Source organism: Sinohyriopsis cumingii, chromosome 8 (genome assembly GCF_028554795.1).
Source record: "Sinohyriopsis cumingii isolate HCF-2022 chromosome 8, ASM2855479v2, whole genome shotgun sequence".
NCBI classification, from domain to species: Eukaryota; Metazoa; Mollusca; class Bivalvia; order Unionida; family Unionidae; genus Sinohyriopsis; species Sinohyriopsis cumingii.
In genome coordinates this window covers 63,530,640-63,557,703 of record NC_142968.1, presented here as the reverse complement: position 1 = coordinate 63,557,703, position 27,064 = coordinate 63,530,640, and the positions used below count along the sequence as shown (strand labels likewise).

The following is a 27,064-nucleotide window of genomic DNA, read 5'->3' as shown; positions in this document are numbered from 1 at the left end:
TTGAAATGAATGGGTTCATTATGAATTGAGTGGCACTACATTTCAAAAGCAAAATTGGATTGAAATGCAAGAACTGTAGTACGGAATTAGTGTTGGTTCTGGATCATAGAATGGAATTGTGTGTGTGTGATTGGATTTTTAACGTAGCTTGAATAATTTTTCAGTCATATTGCTATGTCTGCAGTGTGGCAGTTTATAGTGATGTATAGCACTGGGGCATCATGCTGCAAACATGTAGTATGATGTTGCACCCAGTCACATTATCCTGACACCAGGCCGATCAGTCCTAACACTAACCTCTTAATGCTGAGCGTCTAGCGAGGTAGCTGTTAATACCATTTTTGTAAGTCTTTGGTATGACTTGGCTGGGGTTTGAACCCATGACCTCCCACTTCTGAGGCGGACACTCTAACCACTAGGACACTGGAGTGGTCAGAATGGAATTGTAACAATTACAATGGAAGCAATTTGTATTATGCTTGTTGGGGCATTCCTCACTGATGGCTGTCAGTGACATCATCATGGGAATGTGTAACAGCCACATTTTGTAAGAACAAGGTGTAGTTGGTGAACAATACAGACACTTTTCTGCCATTTCCACTGGCATCATCTCATATGATGTTATTTAAAAAAAACTTCCTACAACATACTCACAACATATAAAACCTTTATGCAAATCTGATGAAAGCTGCTTGTGTTTCTGAAACACATATTCCATACTGGTGGCAAGAATGTCCAAATCTACATTACAAAAATGAAAACATTACCATCCACCTAGGAGTTGCAAATGTATGAAATCCTCTTGTTGGGTAGTTTTACTAACAGGCTTTACAGCAGGGCCTTCCATTAGATTTAAATGTGGCAGGTAAGTTGACAAAGTATTGTGGGGGGTTGGGGGGACCTACCCCAATGGGGATAATTCATTTTTTTTTTAAAGTAGCATGGTGTAAAGTAAAAGTAGATGGGCTGATAAGGAATCCACTGAATTTACAGACTAAAGGTTCAGACATTTGTTTTTAAGAGAAAAATGAAAGAAGGAAACAATACAACAGATATTTTAATATGACTTTAATGTTTATTTTCTAGATTTAATTAAGATTATGAGTCAGAATCAGTCTCCAACTCCACTGTAAAGTTTATCTATTACTTCTTCTGCTCAGGCACCTGCAAATTAAAACAAAATTGTAATGCTTAAATAAAGTCATATCATCTCAGCACTAGTTACATATGCAGAAGTCATGTTAATCAGCATTATAAAAATGTATGAAATTTTCTTCACTGCACTTGTGCTTCCCTTACTATCGTTAAGCCATGATACAAGATAACTTTGCACTTACTTATCATTTCTGGCAAGTGGATGGTGCAATCAATTTGCACAAAGATGAATTTATTTCATCCAAATATTTCATGTGAATAAAAATTCCAAATGGAGGCACCTGTCCGATCAGACAAGATATATGCATATTGTAGTTAGCTGGACTCTAGCTTTGATAGTCCTGGGCAATAGGATAAGCTGATTTTGTTATCAGTTTAGAAATGCATCCACTTTGCAAATACTATGCTTTAAAAGACGAAACTAAATCCAATATTGATGAAATAAGAGTCATTTGGATTACCTTGTTTTTTATCATTCTGCGTTGGTTGGGTGCATATTTGAGGGTCTCTGATATGGTCTCTTCCATTCCATTTGCCTTTGCTTTGCCATTAGTTTTCAAGCAGGCTTCTGCAAGAGTAATACAATGTTTTAAAAAAGTTTCACAACAAAGGATGCATTGCATTTTTCTAAATGCCAGCAATAATCAATGGAATATTTTTAAAACATGTACTTTGAAATGTGGTCTCAAGTTACTTTATCAATTCATTTAAAAATCTCTGGCAAGTCACATGAAAAACACAATTTAAATCAAGCCATACTTACTTATCAAAACCTGACATATCACAAGCTCTTGAAATGCTTTTTTCCCTTTACGTCCCTTTGGACTATACTCTGGCCAGTCTTTTTGTTTTAAGCTTTTTCATCATCCTGCAGACACTATCCCCAATTGTAAACCTGCCAAGGGAGCTCAAGTAGCATATCTGAAAATAATAATAATAATAATATTACTATTTTTTGATTTTGATATTATTATTAGTAGTAGTATTTCATGATCGATGTGACAAAATATGCTTGTATATAGTTATTTTTTGCCATGGTTTTGCAAGCAAATTTAATTTCTCTAACTTGAAAAAAATTTGATAACATTAACTATGCAACACAATGTACTAATAGCAATTATAAACCAAATTAACCACCGTGAATCTATTAACTTCATAAATGACATTCACTCAAGGATTGAATTAAAGTAGCCACATAATATGTAATAGTGTATATGTAGTAAAATACCTGTTACATGTTCATCTCTAAACATGTTTTGGCCTACATCCGTAAGACAAAACAGCCGACCACTACATGTTCACCCCACCCCCAAAAATAATTATACAGGCACTGCAGAACTTGCATAATGCATATTGAGGTTCACAACAGCAAATAAAGGTTATAACAGTTTTTTTAAATAGAAAATAAAGCCCCAATTTACCATCTTCTTGGAGAGTTTGGGATTCTCCTCCAACCTCTGGCAAAGGCCCTCTAGTTCCTCCACTGAATCACATGGCATTGCAAGAATTTCTTCTCTATATTCTGTGTCTGGGCCTTGTGTATGAACTTGGAGGGCCAGCTGCTCCAACAAATTCTCAATATTTGTGTCCAGTTTCATAAGTACATTGAACTGGAAATCTGTAACAGATTTGTGATGAAATTAGTTTTGAAAGATCAAGATCATTATTATAAACTCCTTAAAAAGATCTGTACAGTGAACATGGGTTTAACAATGAAATATATTTATGGAATGAAATACATGGTTTTTGTACAGTTTATATGAAAACTTTTCCCATAATCCTTTATTTTTTTATTCCCTGGATATGTTGTTTCACTGCTGGTGTCTGTAAAGTCTGCATTCAATGTAGATGGTTTAGGCATCTGACTTACACAAGACAATGGTATACATCAGAAAGAAAAGTAAAAAAAACCAATCGAATGATGAACAGTCGACACATCAATGAAAAACAATTCATTGTTTATTTGCACAAATAAGTCTTGAACAGTATGTTTTATGACCTATAATTTAATTAATTAACATCTCACAATGTTCTGAAATAACAGTATCTAAGCTACAAGAGCTTGTGCTTTCATGTCATAATCTTCCATTTTGCAAACAAATTTTGATGTTGAATCAATGTATATGACCTTAGCATTGAACACTAACATTCAAAATGTCTACAAGATGACAAGACTATTATCAACTGAAGTGACAACAAACCAATGAGTTTTACGTGCATTGAACATAAGCATTTTTAAATGCTATAAAATGTGTTTTTAGTGTATGGCCACAAATTACCCAACATTTTGTCAAACATAAAACAGTTCTACTACCTTAGATGAGAATTAAATTCATAAATACAGTGTATAATTGACCTACTCGTATTTAGAGAGCTGTAAATGAAATAAGAGATTATATAAAAGTCAACACCTGTAGTATTTGTTTCATTATTCTATAATGTACATTTTTTTTTCCATCCTCAATACTTACTACTTGCAGAGGAACTGGCAGAGAGAAATCTTTATATTCTCCACTCCAGAGTGGATGGGGATGGTGATGGTGTTGTCCTTCTGGATGCAGCTAAGAGTATAAAGATTATCACTACTCCTTAATTGCAGTAAAAAAGAAACAAAGAAATCAGACTGGATTTTTTGGCATGTAAACAAAATGCATACTGGTTGCAATGACCACTGTATATAAAGCAGTGATACAATATATCACAAAATGCATTCTTTTTTAACAAAACATCTAATCTCATATATACAGCATCATGAATAAGTAAGTACTCTTAAACACATCTTATTAAACAGACAGAAAAATGATGAAATTTATACATACTTTTGATAAAGAATTTCCAATTGTGGCATGGTATAAAAGCAATTGATAAAAAATAAAAAGAGACCAGATAAACTAAATAGAACATACCAGCAGGATAAGAGGAAATCTTGGAGTCTGCAAAATACTCTCCATTTCAGGAGGTTTTGGATGAGATGGCTGACCAGAAAGGTTTCCACTTGAGATTTTCATCTTTTTTCAGTTCTTCATTTTCATCTGAAATGTCAATGAGAACTTGTAAATACTGTATGAGTCCTTGAATACACTGACTCCTTGTGACATACAGGGTTTGCAGAACAATCGCTAGCAATATTCACCACTTTTAAATCCAGCTGGTGAATTTTCACCATGAAATGCATCCGAATGCAGTGAATAATCCTGGATTAGAGACAAAATAGTGTACAGAAATGTGCAATAAATTAGTCAAGCTCCAGACAAAACAAAGATATGATTTATCTCTGATTCATAATGACTTTTCTTGTGCTACACATTTTACCAATGCAAATTACATTGAATTTTGTAAATTAAATGGTACAATTAAGATATGTATGTCAAAAGATTACTAATCTTCAGCTTTCCAATTAATGCTAAACACAAGTATCAAGTCATGTATTTAGTCTCTCACCACCAATAAATGCATTTTTAAGTAATCATCCTAGAGTGCACCAAAGTCATGTGAACTTAATCCAATTCCAACATTACTGCTGCTTGAGTGCTTAGATCCAGTATTGCCTTCACTAACTGATGTTATTAATACCTCTCTCTCATCAGCATAATTTCCATCATTTTTCAAAACTCCCATTGTAAAACCTCTGCTGAAGAAACTAACACTACACCATAAGGATTTAAAGAACTACTGCCCGGTTTCTAATCTCCAATTCATATAAAAAATCTTACAAAAGGTTGTTCAATCCCAGCTTGCATCTTGTCTGAATTCAAACAGTCTTTTTAGCAATGTACAATCTGCATATCGCCCTTGCCACAGGACACAAATTGTGTCTGCAAATAGATTACGCTCCAGCCCAGTTGATCTATGTTGTGGTGTTGCACAGGGGTCTGTTCTTGGACCTGTTCTCTACACTCTATACACTCAGCTGCTCTCAAGTGTCATAGATCATCATCCAGTGTCTCACCAGTTGTACACTGATGACACCCAAATATACAAATCTAGCCACCCAACTGAAGTTGATGCTACCATCCAAGGTGTAGAGATGTGCATTTCTGATGTGAAATCATGGATGACTTGTAACAAGCTGCAGATGAATGATGATAAAACTGAGGCCATTCTGATTACAACACAAAGACTTTCTCATTCACGTCCTTTACCTCACACAATAAATATCAGCAACACCAACATTAAATTCACACAATCAGTACAAAACCTAGGTGTTACTCTGGACAGTACTCTCACATTGCACCAACATGTCATGAACATATGCAAGGCTGCATATCTTGAGCTGAGACGCATCAGCTCCATTCTCAGATATCTTTCAGTTGATGCCACTAAAACACTTGTGTGTTCATTACTACTTTCAAGACTGGACTATGGTAACTCAATTCTGTCTGGTTCATCTTAATATCTACTGCAGAGACTTCAAAAAGTTCAAAACATAGCTGCTTGGATCATACTCAGAGTACCACAATCAGAGCACACCTCCCTGCTGCTCTGTACCCAACACTGGCTATCCATTCGATCCAGAATCAAACACAACATTAGTTCTCTGTGCTACGTTTCACTGACAGACTCTAGTCCAACATACCTATCTGACCTCACCTATGTGTACACACAAGCAAGATACTTACACTCCTCTTCCGACAATCATATACTCATTATTCTCACTATGAAAACAGAGTCACATGGACAGCATTCTTTTGCATACCAGGGCCCAGCAACATGGAACGAATTGCCCACTGAACTTAGACACAAAGACGCAGTGATCCCATTCAAGAGTGCTCTCAAAACTACTTATTCTGACTGCAAAAACAAACTTAATGACTTAATAATGTTAACTACCTTAAATATTCTCAGCATGTTTTTTATGTTTTCTAATTTCATGGTGTTTGTTTTTGTAATCATATCATTGTGTATGTTTTTATGTTGTCTAATGTTGCAAAGCGCTTAGAGCTTCTAAAGATTAGGCGCTATACAAAGTCCTCATTATTATTATTATTATATTTAGCTTGGATGAATATTTTTTAAATCAGTGGCCATAACTAAAACAATGGGATTTTGTTTTATGATCATAAAAGTATGTTGGACACCATCCATGATGTACAATGCTGTCTGACATTTCTATGCACCTAAGGTTTCCATCTCAAATATTAAAGCAAAATGCATACCAAATTTGACAGATTGACGAAAATAAAAAAAAGCAATGCTTACCATTTGAAAAGAGACAATTGTCACTAGAATATTCTATTCAAAATGATATTAATTTTGGACACAGGGGATACCACCCCCATGTTTTCCTGACTCGTGATATGTCGGCCTATTCTGTGCACAGCTTTAAAAGATGTAATGTTTATCCATCGAGCTATAGAAATGAAATACATTTACTGTAGACTGTTTCTGTCAGCAGTTAAGTTGAGTAATTAGGTCAGGTTTATAGCTAGTTTACAAAATTCAATGTAGAATGCCAATAAATGACAAGATATATTTTTGCAAACTAAAGTGATCTTGAAAAAAGATTAGTAAAGTTTAACATTTTATAAAAAATAAGCTATTATGTGGAAGAGAAACAACAATGAAATAGGATGCAATGTGTTTGCGTCTTGTTGATGGGGGAAAATTACTAAAGAATTTAGAAACAGACTATACGCTGGGGAATTTTTTGAGAATTTATGTTCTGGCGACAAGTTTACATATTGGGTAGCAGATGATTTTGCATGTGCGGGACAACTTCTTGCAAAATTGGAAACTTGGATTAAAATGCAGTATTGTTTTAAGGTATACATTACCATATTTTATATAATGTATTGTATGATTCTAAAAGATGCATAGTTAATCGGAATTTCTGGGTTACAGATTCAAGAAGGTCATGGAGTGGGTCTACATGTTGACTAATAAATTACTATTTGATCCCCTAGGTGATATTTCAATTCTAAATTAAAACTAATAATACTTAATGTATAACCAAAAATGCGACAACCTGGTGGAGAGGCGAAAATGGATATAAAAAACTTCCATATAGCCTCAGCAAATTTAAACTGAATAAATAGGGAAAAAATAATTAAACTAAACAACAAGACAAATTATGATATGATTTTCATACAAGAAACACATAATAAGTTGACTAAAGAACTAATAACTTCATATGAGGAAAAATTAAATGGGGTTATAATTGTGAATGATTATAAGGAGATGTAAGGGGAGGGGTAGCTACTTTTATCAAGAATAAAATGGGAGTAACTTGGGAGCAAAAAAACAAGGGAAACTTTTTTGCAGGAAGATTGATACATATTGTGATACAGGACACTCATTTTATAAATGTATAAATACCTGCTAATAAAAACAAAAAGCAACAATTCATTGAAAACCTGTTTAAATATGTAGAAACAATTTCAAAGGCCCCCCTCCAATCTGTGTTGATATTGATGGAAATATTGTGGATCTGATGTGCAATCTTACTGCATGCAAATCTTTCCAGAAAGCACCTATGTACTGTTTAGACACCGGTATTTGGTAACAGCCATATCTAGCGCAAAATTCAAAATGGTCATAGGACAGAAGGTTGAGTAGCTACAATGTCATAGCCTCAATGTCTCCACGAAGTAGGGATAGTAATATTTGTGCTAGGGTTGTGCTATTCCATGTCGATTTACAAGTAACCAAACAGGATTTGATTTGGAAATATTTTTCGCAAAAAGATCTCTTCTGCCAATGGTAGCTCAATGGCTGGGAGAAATACTGGCAAGTCAGATGTGTATAAAATGTACAGCAATGTGTGCAGATAAAATTGTCAAAAATGTTTGCAGGTTTTAATGAAAGGGCTATATCAGCCTTGAAAGTGCCAGAAATTATCATTATAGATGTGGCTTGAGTCTACATGTTTTCAGTTAACAAAAACAGAGTATCAAAGCTAGTAACTGGCATCCTTGTTAATTTGACTAATAACTATTTTTAATTAACCATTTCAGATTTATAAATATATACTCAATAGTAGTGAAGTGGGATGATATAGCATCAATGGGACTTACCATTAAAAACCACCCTGGGACGATATAGCGTCAATGGGAAATGTAACATTATGGAAACCCTTGGGACGATATAGCGTCAAGGGGAATTTAACATGGGAATATGGGACTGTTTAGCGTCAAGGGGAATTGAACAGGGTGGGACTGTACAGCGTCAAGGGGAATTTAACATGGGCAAAAAAAAAAAATCTTGGGCCTGTTGAGCATCAAGGGGAAATGGAACAGGGTCAGGACCCTATTTTAATAAGGTCCCGACCTGATGGGTCTATGGAAATGGAACAGGTGAATATTGAAACAGGGAGGGGTCTCTATTTTTTATTTTTTTTAAAACAAAAAAAAAAAAAAAAAAAAAGGGTAGGCAATGAAAGTCAAGATCTTTTCGAGACCTATGAGTGGCCCTGAAAAGGGCCTTTGGGTTTCTTCTTCTTCTAACTCTTCCACTTCTTCAACCATCTTCTAACTTTTACCAATATTCCTGTCATCTTCTTCTTTATTTCTGACTCAGGCATCCAGTCAGGATGACCTATCACTCGGAATTTCTCCTGTATTCTTATCCAGTTATTGTTGAGTTTCTCAAAGCTTTTTTTTCTCTTTCTATTTTCTTCTTCTTTTCTTTCCTTAGACCACTTTTCTTTGATGTTCTTTACCTCTTCCGTCAGCACTTTCCTCATTACTTCTTCCGTTTTTGTCAACTGGTCGAACCCCCATTTTACGTATCACCACTTCATCCAATACAATACTTTTTCCAGGAAGCACCCGACTTGGATGACATGGTCCAGTGCTTCCTTCAAACTTCCCACTCTGACATAAGGTGGGTCAGTAAATCCGCTTGACTTGTTGACTTCTTCTTCTATCATCCCTGCGATGAGATCTCCGGCCACCTTTAGTCCTTTGACTTGAATAGTTAACAAGTCTTGCCTATTTCCATCACTCCATTCCTTTTCTATTCTTCCTACAACATATTCAACATCCATTATCCAAAAATAGATATCTCTTAATAGATTGAGTAATTTTGTCACCTCCATCTTCTTTGTTTATTCCGTGGAATGGTCTGAACGATTGTTGTTGTTGTTGAGTTGAATTATAGTGGCGTGCGCTTCGCATTGAGCATGTACCACTGGTTCATGATGCCACAGGCACCTAACTGATTACTCCTTGGAGGAAGGAATGGAGCCACTTCCTCCAGGCATATCTGTGTTCACAGAACACTAATTGATTGGGCCGTCAGGTCAAGGTACTTTTGTGTACACATCGATCTGATTGTAAGGCCTATGTTTTGTTTGAGTGGGATTGGACCCAGCACACACTCTGTCATTCATTTGCATTGATTAGCGACTAGTGGGATTGGACCCGATCTAGTCCGTATTTTTAATTTATGATGCGTGCACTGCACGTATGTGTTTTGATGTCTGTCCGTCGCAAAGGGCGAAAGTGGTCAGGCTCGGGCGGAGTTGTCTTGCCACAGGTTAGCAGGGTTTTTCTGATCCAGGGTATTTTTGTTCTAAATTTCCGTCTTTGGAATTTTGAATCATAAAAACTCTGTGCTGTTTTTAAGAGAGATAGAGTCTATTGAGGTCGATGTTAGCTTTTAGGTGACAGTATTTGTCGATTGGTTTTGCAGCCTTGTGCTGCTGGCCCTGGATGGAGTTGGTGTTTTTTCCATCTTACTGAGTAATTGTTTTTGGGTCCTAATTATCTAGTTGTAAATTTTGGTTGCAGCCTTGTGCTGCTGGCCCTATAGTCACTGGTTTTTTTTGACTACCTTATACAAGTAATTTTTGGGGTGGTATTCTATATATTTGTTATATTTGCAGCATTGTGCCGCCGGGCCCGATAGTCGTTGGGTTTTTTTGACTACCTTATATGTGTAAGTTTAGGGTCTTAATACGGGGGATCCCTGATGGTCTATTCTTGCGACCACCTTTTACGTTCTATTTTGGGACTATATGGTTATACCTAGTTTTTGTCTTAGCTGTCACCTATGTAGAAGATAGACTTTTGGAGCTGTTAGTTAGGGTGTTAGGTGAGTATTAAGTTAGGAGAAGTGGAGAAGGTTTGTTTTGTTTTTCCCACCACCCACCCCCTGTATATTTCTTCCTGGTATTTGAACTAGGTGTTTTTTAATTTAATGATATTTGTTTGTAGAGTTTTATCAGTCAGTGGGCTAGTTTTGATAAAATGAGTTTTTCTATTGTTCAGAATTTGGTACTTGTTTTGTGAGTGTATTTATTTTGTAATACTTTTGGCTAGATTCGGATTAGATTCCCTCGTCGATCACACTCGCCTCTCATAAATGGAGAGTTCGGGGAGACCGAATCCTTGTCTTCGCCATTGGTCCAAATTTGATATATATATATTTTATGTAAGTATTTATTAGTGTAATTTAGATAATTTCATTGCTTAGCCGGTTTCGGATTAGATTCTCTCGTCGATCACACGGTCTGAATGACGAATACTGTAGGTTCTTATAGTTAAAGCGCAGACCTGAAGGAAAACATCCCCCTAAGACTAAAATCTTATATTACCAAGATCATCACTTAAAACGTACAATTCACAATCTTCTCCTAGAGCAAAAGTAATCCACATAGTGAGTAATTTCAGACCACTGCCATTCAGGGTAACGTTCAAGAATCTCATTGAACTCTTTTGATGTAAACGGTCTAAAGCGATATAATAGTATGAATGCACCCTTGACCCAGAGAAATCTAACACACTGGTTGACTTTTTTCACTTATCTCTTGTGAATTTCTCGGAATAAAAGTTCTACAGTTATCCATTGAGATTTCACTCTGGCAAGCCCCTGCCAAACTTCCTTGTAAATCTTCTCTTGCAGTTCTTTAGGTAATGATTCAATATCGTTTTTGAAATGAAGTTTAAATACTGGTCTCGATGATGTCCAACATTTGACTCCTAACCAATCTGGTTTCTTCTTTAACGACATGGTAAGTTACTTCAATGTCTCGGTCCCACTAAGGGTAAGTAATGACAATTCGGTGACCAACGAGCATGTTCTAGATAGGCCGAATCTTGTGGTTCCCAGTGGTGAAGTGACACACCGCAACTGAAGCACTTGACTTTATCCCCTTCGTGCAAGTAGAAAAATCTGGCTCTGGCTAATTCTTTGGGGATCGGTCCTCCCAGATACTTTGGCCATTTTCATTTGAATGATTGAAGACGATTTTCAAAGTCGCAGTATTCCGACAAACACACAGGGAACGAATATTCGTCTTTCACAGGTTCGTTTCGATGAGGGCTGGGTGACATGGACAGGAGTTTGCTCAAGTCTGGATGACATCCGTAGGGGGGTAGACGTGAAGGTGAACATCCACATTTAAAATGAAACCCAGTAAAGTGTCCAAGAGGACGAGCAGCATCGCTTTCGCATCCCTCAGGTTTGACACGCACAGCATCACTTTCCATGAGAGGGGTAGTGAGAACAAAGTTCTCATGATGCTTTACGGCATTGCTAAGGTCACAGCATACAGCATCGTTCCCATCGCAAGGCTCACAATCACATTCCACTTCAGAAGCCCCAAACTTGAATTGTGCCTTTCTGAACTTGTTTTGTGTTTCTCTGAAAGGATTCATCTTGTTCGCTTGGTCTTGGTAGTCACAATGAACTATCGATCTTGACCATAGCCCCTTTTTATACTAGTCACAATGCAGTCTCAAGCTTGTACATCGTTCCTTTTTTATATCTAGTTTTTGAAGGTACTGTCTCTAAGGTACCGTCATAATTGTAATGGGTGGAAAGGCCATAGAAAGTTAAGGGCAGTGCAAAGACCATCGAGTGTGTTCCAGAATAGCTGAACCTTTATAGATACATAGATCCATTCGTAACTTCAGTCCACAAGCGAAACACTGTACTTCATATCCCAATCCTGACTCAGGTCCCAAGTAGACAAATCCTGTTCTAGCTAAAACATGCGAAGAAGGTAATCCTTCCCTATCCGTAAACTATTTCTGAAATGTGTCCAATCGACGGGCACAATCACAATAGTCAGGTAAGAAGACTGGAAAATGGTAGGGTTTGAACTTGTAGTTCTCATCAGGTTTCTCACTTGATTCTTGCTGTGGCGTAGTCATGCTTCTGGTGAGTGGCTATCCACTTACAACCAATGTTTTATACCGACATGTCCATATGGCAATATAAAGTGATTGGGAAGCCGCACTCACTTCTGATACACGATTTGACAGACTTTTTCCAAGGGTCGACTGACGATGTGGTCAGTGGGTAAACGTACAATCTTGTTCGGTTGATAGGTGGTCACTTTAAAGTGTTCATCTTCTCTAGACTGCAAAGCTTCTTTCAATACGCCAAAGTTCACCACTCGACTGGTACGATAATTCAGAGTCAATCCTTTCACTTTACACTTCGTGTGCACTTCTCCTTGTTTGTCCCGGTATTCGTAGCCGTAATTTTTAAGACCGCCACTGGCGAAACTTAGAATCTTGTCATCAGAATGCTCGTCTGTCCAGGCTCCTAAACGGTCTCCTTCGATGTTAGAGTGCTGTTGACTCGGGTGATCGATGTAGATGCAACTATCCGTGTCAAAGTACAGGACGCGTTCCCCTAACAGTTCTAAAGCTTCGTACAGTTTTAAGCGAGCATGAGCTGTCACGTAAGCTGCAATGATGACATTTCCAAAAGGATCGGCTTCTACAAAGTCCAGATCTTCTTCGTAATTGACTAAGATCAAATCTTCGCGAACAACGTCCACGTGTTTGATGAATTTAGTTTTGTTGTGAATCATCTGGAAGTAGCAGGAAGGTTCTGTCAAATATTCTTGGGTAAACACGGTCGTTGTGCCATTTTACCCCACAAGCAATTTAACATCACTTTGGCAAACGATCGCCTGCCTTTGTTTTTCTCGATGTGATCTAAAGTAATGCCTTCTTGTGCCCAGTATTTCTCTTTGAATGTCTTTTGGTCTTCGGGAGTGTGATACCAGGACGGATAACCACTGGCTTCTTGCTTTAGTTTCAAAAAGGCATCCACGTAGTCTGCCAAAATGCCTTTCTGAGTGGGGTCACCCTTGTTGTATTGTTCTGTCTTGGGAAAGTGACAAATTTCATACACTTCTAACAGTTGGTATCCCATGTCCAGAGCTTTGAACAATTCTACGCTGACCCACGTCCCCGTCAAGGCCCGTTCTTCCTGGGTGTGCTGACAAGGCTGGTCTTGGTTGCACGTTTCAGCACAAGTACGGCACAAAGGAAACATCAGCTTGTCTTGACAATGGTGAGGTAGAACGGGATGGTACAAGTCAGTGGGAGCCAAAACTTTACATTTGATCAAGCCTTCATATTGTCGAATGTTTTTCAAATCGATGTGTTCCGTCAACAATTGTGGGTGCCCTGCAGGAAAGCGACAATATTTGCACACGTAGGGATACAGTGAACACACGTCCAAGTATTTGATTTCTTCTCCTTTCTCTTCGTCGGCTTGGTACAGCAAACTGGTGGCATTGGTCCTTCCTCCGTACAAACTATCCCTCGTGTTCAGGGGGTCCATGAACTGGTAACTTTCCACGAGGTGTTTAAACTCTGGATCGGTTTTCAAACGGTGATGGTACTCGTGTTCCCACATTTCCACCACTTAGTATCCTTCCTGTTCTAACTTTAGGCGTTGCTGACATGTGGCCTGGTACAAGTCTTCCATGGTTCATTGTAAAAACTGATTTTTAGTGCCACGGTCAGGGTAACAGACGGGGCATCCGTGAAATAAGCAACCTTTAAACTCGTACACAATCTTGGGGTTTTCTAAGTCCCAACCATCGACCGAATGCATTCTGATGGTCTTTTCACCCCCTCCGTTGCGGGCATGCTGAATCCATTTGTCTTCCTTGTCGCACAAGTAATGTAACCAGCGTAGGGCTTTGACCGAGTATTGACGTTTGACATAGTTGGTCATTTGAGGACTGATGACAGCCACGGTGTTTTCAGGCATGAATCATTGCCGGTACACTAAGGAACATGCTTTGGCAATGGTGCAAGCTTCTTTGAAAGGATCGACCCCTCCGTGTTCCATGAACAGTTCTCAAAATTTTCCACAGCAACACCGTAAAATGTCCACGTCGGAACGACAATACTTTAGCATTTCTTCCTGAAAGTCGAAAGGGTCAGAGGCGTGAGCCTGGTACCAAGCGTAGAAAGCTTCTCGTTGTTCGGTACGCATGTTGTCAGGGTCATAATAGTGAGCCTCAGGCAAATGGGGTAGAACGGTGTGTTGATTGGCTTCCGTATTGAAAAAGTGTGGAAAGCACCCTTTAGCCATTTCTGTCATTCCAAACGTTTTAGGCATTCGACTCAAAGGCATGGCTAAGTAACTCATCGAATCTTTAAACTGTACTTGTCCCACTTGCATGAAAATGATTTTGGCTCCATTCAAAGTGACTTTAGGACGTTCGGTGCCATGTTCTGTATAGTATCTGTGAAGAAACTGTCCATCGTATCCGGAGAAATTGTGAGCCATCACTGTGGCATGACGATGACAATCTCCGTAACGTTCGATGTCCTCTTGGATCCACGTCTTGTCGATGGGGTGTAAGACCCATCGAGCGAAATCAGCTAGCGTGTTCGGTCCTCGAAAGATTTTTTCACGTCCTCCAGAAATCTTGCTGCAGTGAAGGCAATGACTGAAAATAGGTTCTTGAATGCACTTCTCGCACGCTCGATGACCAACGCAGAAATTAGGAATGTGAATACCAGTCTCTTGCATGCATTCAAAATCGAAAAAGATGAAATTGCCTTTCTTCTTGTGACCGATCTCTTTCTCTGGTTGGGGTTGGTATTTTTGCACATAGCATTCGTGTTCCAAGTCCACGATGTGGCAGCAAATGTGACATTTTTTCTTTCCTCGACACAGGTGTGCCTTGGCATTATTGGTAAGTATGCCTTGTCCACAGGTAGGGCACAATCTCAGCAGCTGACAAGCACATTTCTTCTGTGAACCTTGCATCTTCAAATGTTGTTGGTAACAGGCAGGGCTGACAAACGTGCGCAGACCAGTTGAACAATGCACTCGTTCTTGTCCTTCGCTCAGACAGGGTGGAGAGGCCAAACATGCTGAGCATTTCAATCCACATCTCGGTGATGAACCCTTCTGCTTTCTCTAACAGTACTTCGGACTTGAAATCTTTAAACTTCACCGTGTATTTGTAAGCTGTAGTTCTAAATTTTCTAGAGGGATGCTCTTCCGTCTCTTGAATGGAATAGTACTTTTCACGGTTGACTAAGGGTGGTGAACTTTGTTTAGAGGGTTTGGATTCTGGTTCACTCATGTCCTCTTCAAAATCACTGGCATGAATTTGTGCCAAGACTTCAGCCCTGGTACGAGGCGATAAAGCACGTTTCTGCCTCTTACTTTCTTCTTCCTTCTTCTCAAATGAATTGGATCGTTTCATCTTGATAGCAAAATGTCAAATGACTAAAGTTTAAACACCATGGACTAATTTATAGTCATAGCAGACCAGCGTATATAAAAGGGTATGTGTCTTGTCCTTTCACTATTCATTTCACTCTCAAACCGAGCACAACGATGGAAGAGACTACCCAGATCGAACGTTTCATCAGAGCTTTGCGAGGGGTCATCCAAAAATTCTCTTCAGACCAGCCGAGGGACTACTCTCCTTCCTTTCAAGATAAAAGTCAAGATACTTGCTATATCTGTCAGAAGAAAGGGCATTGGTCTTCAGAGTGTCCAGACCGTCAAAAAAGAAAAAAAGGGGCTAGAAAAGACAAAAGTCAAGATACCTGTTATTATTGTCAAGAAAAAGGACACTGGTCTCCAGATTGCCCAAAAAAGAAACAAGGAGTCAGAAGAAGAGAGGGATTCTTCAGAGGAAGAAGAGGAAGAAAACAGGTGAAGAAAAAGAAACAGGAGAAGAAAAGAAGAAGAGAAGAAAGTGAGGAGGAATAGGAGGAAAAGACTGTGGTGGTGAAGAAATTCAAAAAACTCAGAGAGTGAACAATGAGACAGAAGAAGTTTATGAACTTTTTAAAGTGCTCTGTTGTGAATTGTGAATTGGATTGTAAATATTTATAAAAGAATAAATTAGGTATTAAAAGGTAAGTGTCTTTGGGTTTTGATTTTAAAATAAGAACCTACACTCACACACTCATACACACATACTACAGAGGTAAAATGTTTTTTTTTTATAGTTTGAATGGATGTTGGCAATTGAAAGTCTATCTCTTTTCGACAGACGTGGGTGGCCCTGAAAAAGGCCTTTTTTGGTGTAGGGGTGAGTTTAAGCAATCAACTTTAACCGCCTTAAGCCTTTGCCACGGCCAAGGCCTACTTCTGGACTGCGTAGTGTTGATGATGATGATTTGGTTGAAATCACTAAGGGTGGCACGGGAGGCTTAGTCACAGGGTTGGAGTGTTTAGCTCGGGAAGGTCGTATTCTCTTTGGTCGTAATAAAGAAGTCTGATAACATTTGTTTCAGACTTCTTAACTCCGCTAAAATGTCTAACAGTACCGTGACCATTTGATTTTCACACCCTTGTTTCTTTGCTGCTGCTTCTTCTTCTTCTTGTTTTTTTCTTACCTCTTCTTTTTGCTGCTGTTGCTGTAGGAGAAAAGCTTGTTCCGCTTCCTTTTGCTGTTGTATAAATTTCTCCAATTCTTCTTTCTGTCTCTGTCTAAATTTCTCCACGTGTGGTAATGAAGGAGAAGGTGACGAAGGTTCCGGAACAAATTCTTGCGAGGTAAGAAAATCCACAAAATCCCAATTCACCTCTTCTGAAAGTAAGTCCGGTTTCCCTTGGGTAGTCTCCACAGCTGGTGCACCCCAATTTATCGTTTTCTGAGTTTCCGTCATGTTGAAAAACTGTCGCATGAATTGACTGCACACAGGTGCTAGCAAATCTATATAGACCACATGACGTCACAGACTGCTCTCTTCGGATTGGATGTGGGCGTGTTTGGATTGGTCAGTGAACTCCGTTTCAATCCTTCCTCTCCCTATAAATAAGTGTAGTTCACTGCATTCCTTCACCTGTTCTCGGCGCCTCAACATGTGGACCAACGTTCAATCTTCTACGCTTGTGTCTTCGATGATGTTCAGGACAGACATACCGATGTACGTCCGATCCAAGTGGACAGTTGTCCATAGGACAGATACCAGCCTATGGATACGTAGGATCTATGTGGAGAGGCAAGGATGTCTCAAAAGAGTTTTAGTCTATGGTCCTGCAGTCAGGCGAAGCCTAAGGACAAGAAGAAGTCACAGATGCCCTTTATGTTAAGGGCATATTAACATAAACCCAAAGGCCCTTTTCAGGGCCACTCATAGGTCTCGAAAAGATCTTGACTTTCACTGCCTACCCTTTTTCTATTTTTTTTTTGTTTTAAAAAAAATAAAAAATAGAGACCCCTCCCTGTTTCAATTTTCGCCTGTTCCATTTCCATAGACCCATCAGGTCGGGACCTTATTAAAATAGGGTCCCGACCCTGCTCCATTTCCCCTTGACGCTCAACAGGCCCAAGATTTTTTTTTTTTTTTTGCCCATGTTAAATTCCCCTTGACGCTATACAGTCCCACCCTGTTCAATTCCCCTTGACGCTAAACAGTCCCATATTCCCATGTTAAATTCCCCTTGATGCTATATCATCCCAGGGGTTTCCACAATGTTAAATTTCCCATTGACGCTATATCGTCCCAGGGTGGTTTTTAATGGTAAGTCCCATTGACGCTATATCGTCCCACTTCACTACTCTCAATGTGTTTATACCAATATTAAGTTTCTGTATGTCACTGTGTTTAAGTTTTGATTTTCTCTGTTTTATTTCACTTGATACAAACACATGCTGACTAATCTTGTCATGTGGTGTATCTCGATCATACTGTAAAAGTGCATAGCTTAACACAGGTTTCGAACTCTTGCTATGAGCAGCAGCAGTAAACATGGCATGTACCACTAGAAATCAACTTTTTTTCTTCTTGGCTATAAAATCATTAGGTACTAATGTGTAAACTATTAAGTAATTTTTTAAATATAATTATTGTGCAGATTTACTAAATGTACTTTTGCGATACTAAGTCCAATGTTTGTTTAAAGGTTCTAACAAGCTGGGGTTTTTATGCAATATGTCATAAGTATATAAGGTGTTGTGGGCTGCATGTATGAAGACAGCTCAGCAGCTTTCTAACTAATATTGCAATTACTATGAGCTTTTTTAAAAGTTATTTATTTTCTTTAAGTTGTTTCTTACTGTTCTGTATATAGTTTAGAAACTTTAAGCAATATTTTGGACTAGTCCGATAACATAAGACACATCACCCAATATATTTGTTGGGGGGCTGATGGGTCTTACTGCCTAACGAAGGGTGCTGTGTGGAGCGTTTTGATGTCGACTAACAGTGTAATGAAAGTCAAATTTTCTGAAATATCACACACAACTGGTAACCAATAACAATGCATTTCTACAAAGTAAAGTTATAATGTTTTTGTCAGACTTCACTTATCCTGATGTCTTTTCTCTAATAAATTCAAATTCTCACAAAAGAACCGGACCTGTTTTCAAGTTTTGTTGGCCCACATTTCAGTTGGCTGGAAAGCGATGAAAGTCAGGAATGCCAAAATCGGGTTAAGCTGAAACATTATTCTTTAAGGAAACAAATAAAAATATGTTTTGCCTATTGGAACTGTAAGCAATGTTTTGTTTCATTCAAGAAACATATTCCCCACATGAACCTACTTAAACAAACTTTGGCGTACCTCGACTACCATTGCATTGCAACAAATTCAAATGTATGTCAATCGAACATGATAATGTATCCATTTGCTAGTGTCATATTTTCACTCCACCAGGATAAAGACACCACTGTAAGTATATTAATTAGACATAAATTAGTGGAAGAGTGTCGATATAGGCTGCCAAGTGTGTGAGCTATTCCTGAAACTTGGACTACTCATTCCGATGACAATTGACATTGGAACACATATACATGGCCGTTATTTGGGTAGTAAGACATAGCACTAAAACAAAATATTTTGGACTTGTACATTTTTGTTTAAGATTTTATTTAAGCACAAAATATTTATTGATGGAATTTAATGTGCTTTTCTCTATTCTAATTTAAATAATTAATATTCATTCCTAACTTATTTTACAAGCAAACTACATATAGTTATATCATTTGTTATAAGAACTTGGCTATATTGTCAAGTGAGTGTTATCTTCACATACCAACACGTGTATGTACTGATTTTCTGTATTTAAGACTCTAATTCCATGCCTGAGAAATTTTTCTTATGCTGCAATACATGATTCAATTTCTTATACAGTATAGGTCCAAAAATGTTCTTAGGGATATAGAATACCCAAGTCATTGTGAGTGTTATCCTTGCTGATTTGATCTTTGCGATACAATTTAATCATTACTTAATCCATGATATGATTGAGGTTTTTTTAAACTAGTAATTTTTTAAATTACATTACATTTTTTTGTAATGTAACAAATCCAAATCACACACACACACTTAATCTAGCACTTCACACACATAATTCCAATGTCTTCACAAAAAGCTCAAAATGTCAAAGTCACTGTGAGTGTTATCTTCACTGACATAATATTCTAACTTCAAGTCAACAATAACTTATTAATCTAGCAATCCAGAAAAGCATAATTTAATGACATTTTTCTTTCATAATTTACTAGTTGTCTAAGTCTGAGGTGGGCAAACTATTTTTCAATGTAGCCACAGGTGTGGCGAATGAGAAGTGAAAAACATCATACGATGCCACAACTGAGCCAAACTTACATGGCCAATTTGCCACTTGTGGCAATTGGTGACAAGGTTGCCCACCCTGGGTCTAAGTCAGTGTGACCATTGTCATTACCAGCCTGAAACCCAATTTAATGCCATTTGTATAAATTCATTTCAAATAAATATTATGATATAGTTGAAGTGTAAAGTCAAGCGAGTATTCTGTTTGCAGATTTTACATTTTAGATATTACAGTAAGGTCATATTTTCTCTTGTGTAGTGAACTTTATTGCAACTGGTTCCAAAATAGTAAAACTTATTCAGTTTTCATTCACCAGAATAGGTATTAATACAATCCTGAATTAACTGTATGGTACTAAAATATACCCTGATCTTGTGTGAGATTGTAATATACAGAACTATACCTCAAGACAACAATAATATATTGAATTTATATTATATCAAGACTGTCATGGTTATGAACTCCAACTTTATTCAGGTTTTTTCATAATAAATGATCATCTTGTGTTATGGCTGAAAAGAAATCCGAGTTCATTTTAACTCCATTCTCTCCACATTTGTCAGTTGTTATGAGGCATACTCATCATCAGTGTTATAGTAAAATGTAATCTTATCTGGATCAATCTTGCTGGTGTAATATATGAATGGAGAAAGAATATTATCATCCAGATTAAAATATTTTTTATTCAGACTCTACTGAAAATTTTAGCTGGATATGGGATACGGAGCCTGATGTGTATGAACAAAGCAATGTGTACCATGACCTTTTTAATTTAACATTTTAAACTCCTGCAGAAGAAAGAGATTTTTAGATCCATTAAATTGTATTAACAAAAACATTTCTTCAGTATGATTTTCCTTTACTTAGTAGTGACACAACTCATATTTTAAAGTTGTTGTTTTGTGTTTGGTTTGGCTTTTTATGGTAAAGCAACACAAGTAAGTTATTTAGTGCCAAGGCACTTTAAGTATAGTGCCTTGCCCAAGGACGCACCATGGTAGCTAACCCAGGTTGGTCCGATGGTAGAATTTGAACCTACCTTATTTCACAGGTCCAGAAAGCTAACCACTGAGCAACTACAGCTCCCCATCTTATAGTGGAATGCTGGTATACTTTATGATCAAGAAGGATGGGTTGGGGTATGCATGTTGCATCTGAAAAAAGTGATGGAATTTTTGTTTACATAATATTTTAGTCATACAATATGAATCATTTTCTACAGATTTAAGATGTATCAGATCAAGTTAAGAAAAATTATATATTCTGTTTCCTGGGAATGTACTAAAATTCACTGTTAATGTTTGATTTTTTTGGTAGTAAGCTTACTTGGAATTTTTTTCTTTTTAACTTGAATACCTAATTTGTTAACATCCTGTCCTAAATCTTCATGGTTCTGTCTATAAAGTGACAACTGTTGATACATGTAGGGAAGTTTTTGTTTATATCTTTTGATTTTTGTGGTTCTGGAAGTTGCAGTATTTGTTGTTGTATTATTAACCATTTCAGTAATTTAATGAATGCAGAGTATACTGCTCTATAAATGAAATTTATGGGAAGATAATGTAAAAGTATGTTTCACTGCAAATATAAATTGTTTAAAATAATAATATATCATTTATCATATGACTATTCAATTGTGGTAACTAGTATTCCATCCAATATCTATATATTAAAATATGTCTTTTCATACAGCTGGTGATCATTTAGATACAAGTCCAATTGAACATAATCAAATTATCAGTGCAGGTGTTTTTATTAGTAGTAGTATTGCAAGTATAAGTGTTAGTATTAAGATTTCATATACAGGTATGATAAGTGTATCATAATGTTTAAATGATGCTCCTTGTTACAACATAAAATATGTTCATTGAAACAAATGGTTCACTGGTAAATTGGCAGTAAAGGTCTTCACTGAATTATGTTGCATAAACTATTTTACAATAAAACATATATGATGCATCTCAATTATGATGATGTGGAGGAGGAGGATTAATAATAATGCAGTTTAAGTTATCTTCATCACATAAGTTCTAGCAGATGTGTCATTTTTATGTGGCTCATTATCAGTTTGAAACTGGTCTATGATTCCTGGATCTGGACATATCTGGCCCCCTGCTGTTGTGCTGCTATGGTCTTTACAGTTCATTAGGATATCAGTTACACTTGGTTTACATTTAGAACCCCATGGGATGGAATGCCCAGTTTGAAACTGAGAGAATGGTTAATTATCCATAATATAACTCCTGCAGTTATTATTAGGTTTGATATCAAGGTCTTTCATTAAAAGCTTTTCAACTCATGTTCTGTTCTACCATACAGATAAATAAAGTCAAATTCAAGGCTTTCAGAATTGTCCAGTTTGTTTCATGTGTTGTCAGTTTAATGGGCAGGTAACTAAATGTGCAGCAGACGGACTGTATATTGCCACTGTACCACATAAATATCAGTGCTTAGTCTGCTCTCAGTGGCTGTGGTTTGATTAGTTACAAGTGTCATCACATGTGACTAATTATTAACCAATGTAATGAAACTTATATAATTAGAAGGCTGTATTTAAAAACTCTAAAGATCTTAAATGTGTGCTAGAGGGTAGGGTTAGCAGTTATAATCCCAATTATGTTGTGACGAGCAAAAAGCACTGCACACATTTGAGCTTTTAGTTTGGTTCTGGTAGGGTCAAAACATGCAGGTACATTTTGATCTTTAAAAATTAACATAATTTCCATGTAATACTTTCCAAACCTAAGTAAGCAATTGATCTGATAAAAGTTTTGAGATTACTGTTTAGGCTCTGTTCTTACAATACTAGATATACCTGACTACTCCACAGTGAAATGGCCAACTGTTAAGTTATATAAGCCAGATGAGTAATGTTAGCCATTTGTTTAAGTGTTTTCTCATTAATTTCATTTGTGTCACAGAGTTGCATGCAATATTTCTTTCTAGAATAAATTTATTTTATTTTCTAATTGTGTATTTTATGGTCTCACTGGACACTTTATCTGGTGAATTTTCATCCGACAATGACCAATTACAGAAAAATGAGAATAATTTTACACTGAAGATACTAACAAAAACAAACTAATGATTATTGTAGAAAGCATACATGTGAGATTTTGACTGCAGTAATCAGGTTAATTCCTGATGCAGCTATTGATTTCTATACTGAACCATCACTGCCACCATCTCCTAAATTTTACATTCATTTTTGACAAGAAATAGCTATTTTCAATATTTTTCTGTGACAAGGCAGCTAAAAGAATCAGTATGTGGCTTATGCATGAATGAAGTTCACTAGTACTATAACAAATTAGCATACTTTTTTCATCAACCCTCAACCATCTAGATTTTTTTATATTTGCCTCTGTAGCAGACACACATCAAGGTCAGCAGCTCATTTGCAGATCAAGCATTTGATCTCCAATGCTCATCTAACTGTGACAGGCAGTCACTAACAAGCCAACCTATTTCCATGCCTAACTCAAAGTAAATCTAAACCACATTATAGATTTAGCTTATGTGTGAATTTAGAAATGCTAGGCTTGTGATAATTAGGTTCATGCCTTCTACCTTAAAAATTAGGTGTATGTCAAAATACAAAATTATCCAGTGAGACCTATGATGTTAATTTTAATCCCTATGGGATTTGTGACATAAAAAACCCAAATGCTTTATGTATTAAAAGGTAACTAATGGGGGCAGGATCTGCAGTGAATCAATGGTATGTATGATAGACTCCTGACAAAAATGTTTGTGTTACAATCCTGTTATCAAGTCAACCAGGTTACCTACTGCAATGTACCCTTGCCTTACTCCAATTCCCTCAGTACTCAGTAAACAACTAGTGTTGCTGTACATAACAAAACCAGTCCATATTGATTTTACCTATTTTACTAAATCCTGACAAAAATAATTCTCTAAATAAAGCATGATTAATATGTGAAGGTCTCGCATGTAATCAAACTCTTCCAAGCTTTTAATGATATGAACTGATTTATCAATGTTTATCAAATTTACATGAAAAACTATTTCTTATTTGTTATCAAATATGTTAGATGTTTTGATCATATAAGCATTTCTGCTACATTAGATCAAAATAATCTTTTTGTCAGAAATAGAGCCCTTATAGTATTTGCAAGGTCAACCAATCAGATGCAGAATTTGAGTTTAATATGAATGAATATTTTTTTTACAAAATTGCTCCTTTGCTATATCTTGATGAGATAAATCTATTTACCAAGTCTGATAAAATTAATGAGAAATAGTTTTAAGAGCAGTAGCAAGAATGGCGAGTGAGATGTAGAACCACCACATTATTTGCATAGAATTTGCTTACAGCCTCAGACATACAAGCAAATAATTAAACAAGTCAGATCTAAATTTGACCATAAACACTGTTGTGCAAGTCGTAAGAAACTCTGCCAATCAGATGCAAGGTCACTTCATTAACATAACTTTATCACACTCTTAATAAGCATCATTGTGAAGCTTGACTATAGAAGCCCAATGGCCAAGTATGATCAAACTTGAATCAGCAGTAGTGGTTATAACCTCGTGTATTTGTATGCATCTTCACTTCTTCAATCTAGATCTCATTTATATAAGCATGTATTCTAAATTTAGTAAAAACTGCACTATATGCATAAATACTGCATGCGGTGGTAACATGCTCAGTCAGGTGAAAGATCACTTTATTATTATTAATGGTTAACACTCATCAAACTTCGAGGACAACTTAATGATTTTAGTCTATATTGTGGAAGTATGGCTTTTAGGTTGGTTAAAAGAACTCAACTAATCTTATACATGATCACCTCGTGTATATACTTGGATTTTGCTGAATTCCTAAAGCATGGAAAGATGCCATAAAAAACCACCTAGTACATAATAATTTTGATAAGCAGGATGATAAAATAACGAACTTGCGAAAACAAGATTCACTCAAGTTTATTTACAAAGATCTTTGACAGGAAGCTAAAAGGCAACACACTGCGAAGCAAGAAACTTGGATGCAAGTGTTAAATAAAAATATAAGTAGTGAGGAGTGGTCTGATATATATAGCCGGGCAAAATGCTGTACCAAGGATACCAAGTTGATCTCTTTTAACTTTAAATTAATCCATAGAATAATCGCTACTAATGATTTTCTTAAAAGAATTAACATATTTGATGACAACAAATGTACTTTCTGTAAGAGTGAAACTGAAAGTATTGAGCATCTCTTTTATGACTGCAGTATTACTTCACAGTTTTGGTACCGTTTTAATGAAGTTTTTGCACCTTTTTGCCCAAATATTGTACATCTGTCCAAAAAAGAAACATTTTTAGGAAGTGAACAACTGGACAGTTTGGGTAATTTTCTGCTTATTTTGGCAAAATATTATATTTATACTTGCAGATTCAATATGAAAAATCCTTCTATTTTTGCTTTTAAGCAAATAGTTGCAATGCATAAGAACAATGAAAATTACACTGCCAAGGTAAATAAAAAAGAGGACAAATTTCTTCAAAAATGGACCTCAACAATGAACATTTAACTTGTCTCTGACTTGAGGGTAAACAGGAACAAAATACTGTAATATCACAAAAGCCATGTCACCTAGATTTTGGCCATATGCATGTGTATATGCGTGTGTGTGTGTGTGTGTTTTTCTTTTTTACTTTCTCTGTAGATTATATTTATTATCCCTAGATTATCTGATAACCAGAAATGTTTGATTGTAAGGTGATCCTGGGATGGTTCCCCGACCCAGTGGTCAACCTGTTACGGGGTTAATAAAAAAAAAAAAAAAAAAAAAAAAAAAACTTGGATTTTGCTCATTATTAGATTTATCCAAGATGTTGATTTAAGCCCAAAACCAAGTTTTATATAAACAAATTGATCAGAACTATGGACTCCAAAGTAGCTAATTTCTTACTGTTGAAAGACAGAAGGGATGTGAAATAAATAACACACTCTGGACCATTACATAAACCCACTTAGCCTTTTGACCAGTTGAGATAAAATAGCAACAATAATGTTAATTCAGATTGATAAATTATGTTTTCTCACATTACCTCTAGCCCTTTTCAACATGGATGGTATTTTTCTTCCACATATGTCAGCTCTTAATTAGTGGCCCTTTTCCATCATGAATGTTGTAGGTGAAACTCTCAGAATTAGGCTTTTTAATTTGTATCTGAAAAAGAAAAAAATTATTGGTCTGCATATATCAATGTCACCTTTTCTGTATTAAATTAAAATACCATGTGTGTGTGTGTGTGTGTGTGTGTGTGTGTGTGTGTTCATTTTAGAATTTAAGCATACTTGTCTCCATGTGTTTATTTTACAATTGATGATGATAACACATAACTGGTTCAATTGATAAAATGTTATTTCTGACTTCTTACAACTGCTCATTATATCTGAATTTACATTCAATGTTTGTTTTAATTAACATATTTTGGATAATGGGCAAATTATTTATTTTGTAGTTTATCATTATATCATTTATCAGTAATTTATCATTCAAATATTTAAAATATAGTACCATTATACTGACTTCATATTCTATATGATATCCCAGCAATACATGTTAAGCAGATAAGTGCAAATAAAAATGTTTAGAATGTAAAAGCTACTCCAAGCTCAAAGAAGATCTGCAAAAGATGATCTCCAACATATTACCAAACAAAAAGCGAAGTTAACGCAGTTACCTTTTTTATGATGTCTCAAACACCAACGGTACTGTACAGCTACGTCTTCTGAGTTTTACCGTCATCTTGTCTTTCAAACCAGAATTAATTTCTTGAGCTCTTACAAAATGAAGAAAATTTTAAATACTATAATTTAAGCAGCTTCTTTACATGACATAAGATAAATTATGGCACAGTGTTATGTCTTTCAGCACGACGCAACTTCACATTTGGACGGCGTGCTGTGTGGGCATCCCTGACACAGCAACTGACATGAATCCTTTATTAGCAGACAATAATTCGGAATAAATCCTCCGCAAATCTAACATTCTCGATTTTTCATAGTTCCACTTTTTCACTGTTGCATTTGTTTGATTGTGCTCATGAAGTTCAATGAATCAAGTTCATCTGCTGTCTGAAATCCCGGTTCAGTTGGTATTTTCTTCCGCGCATGATGCCGTGTAAATACAAGTTACGGTCAAC

General features: G+C 36.5%; 1 long non-coding RNA gene across 3 annotated transcripts; it reads right to left on the bottom strand.

Moving 5' to 3' along the window:
* Positions 1–1,051: 1,051 nt before the first annotated feature.
* Positions 1,052–27,064, bottom strand: LOC149793678 (uncharacterized). 3 transcript variants are annotated; one of them, XR_016422869.1, is made up of 9 exons: positions 26,603–27,064; positions 25,964–26,085; positions 20,946–21,060; positions 4,062–4,187; positions 3,627–3,743; positions 2,577–2,773; positions 1,919–2,076; positions 1,617–1,723; positions 1,052–1,164 (listed from the first exon to the last, which is right to left on the bottom strand). It is a non-coding gene; the product is annotated as an uncharacterized LOC149793678 (long non-coding RNA). The 3 variants fall into 3 exon arrangements; XR_016422868.1 differs by having other exon boundaries at positions 3,627–3,716; positions 26,603–27,063; XR_016422870.1 differs by lacking the exon at positions 3,627–3,743 and having other exon boundaries at positions 26,603–27,062.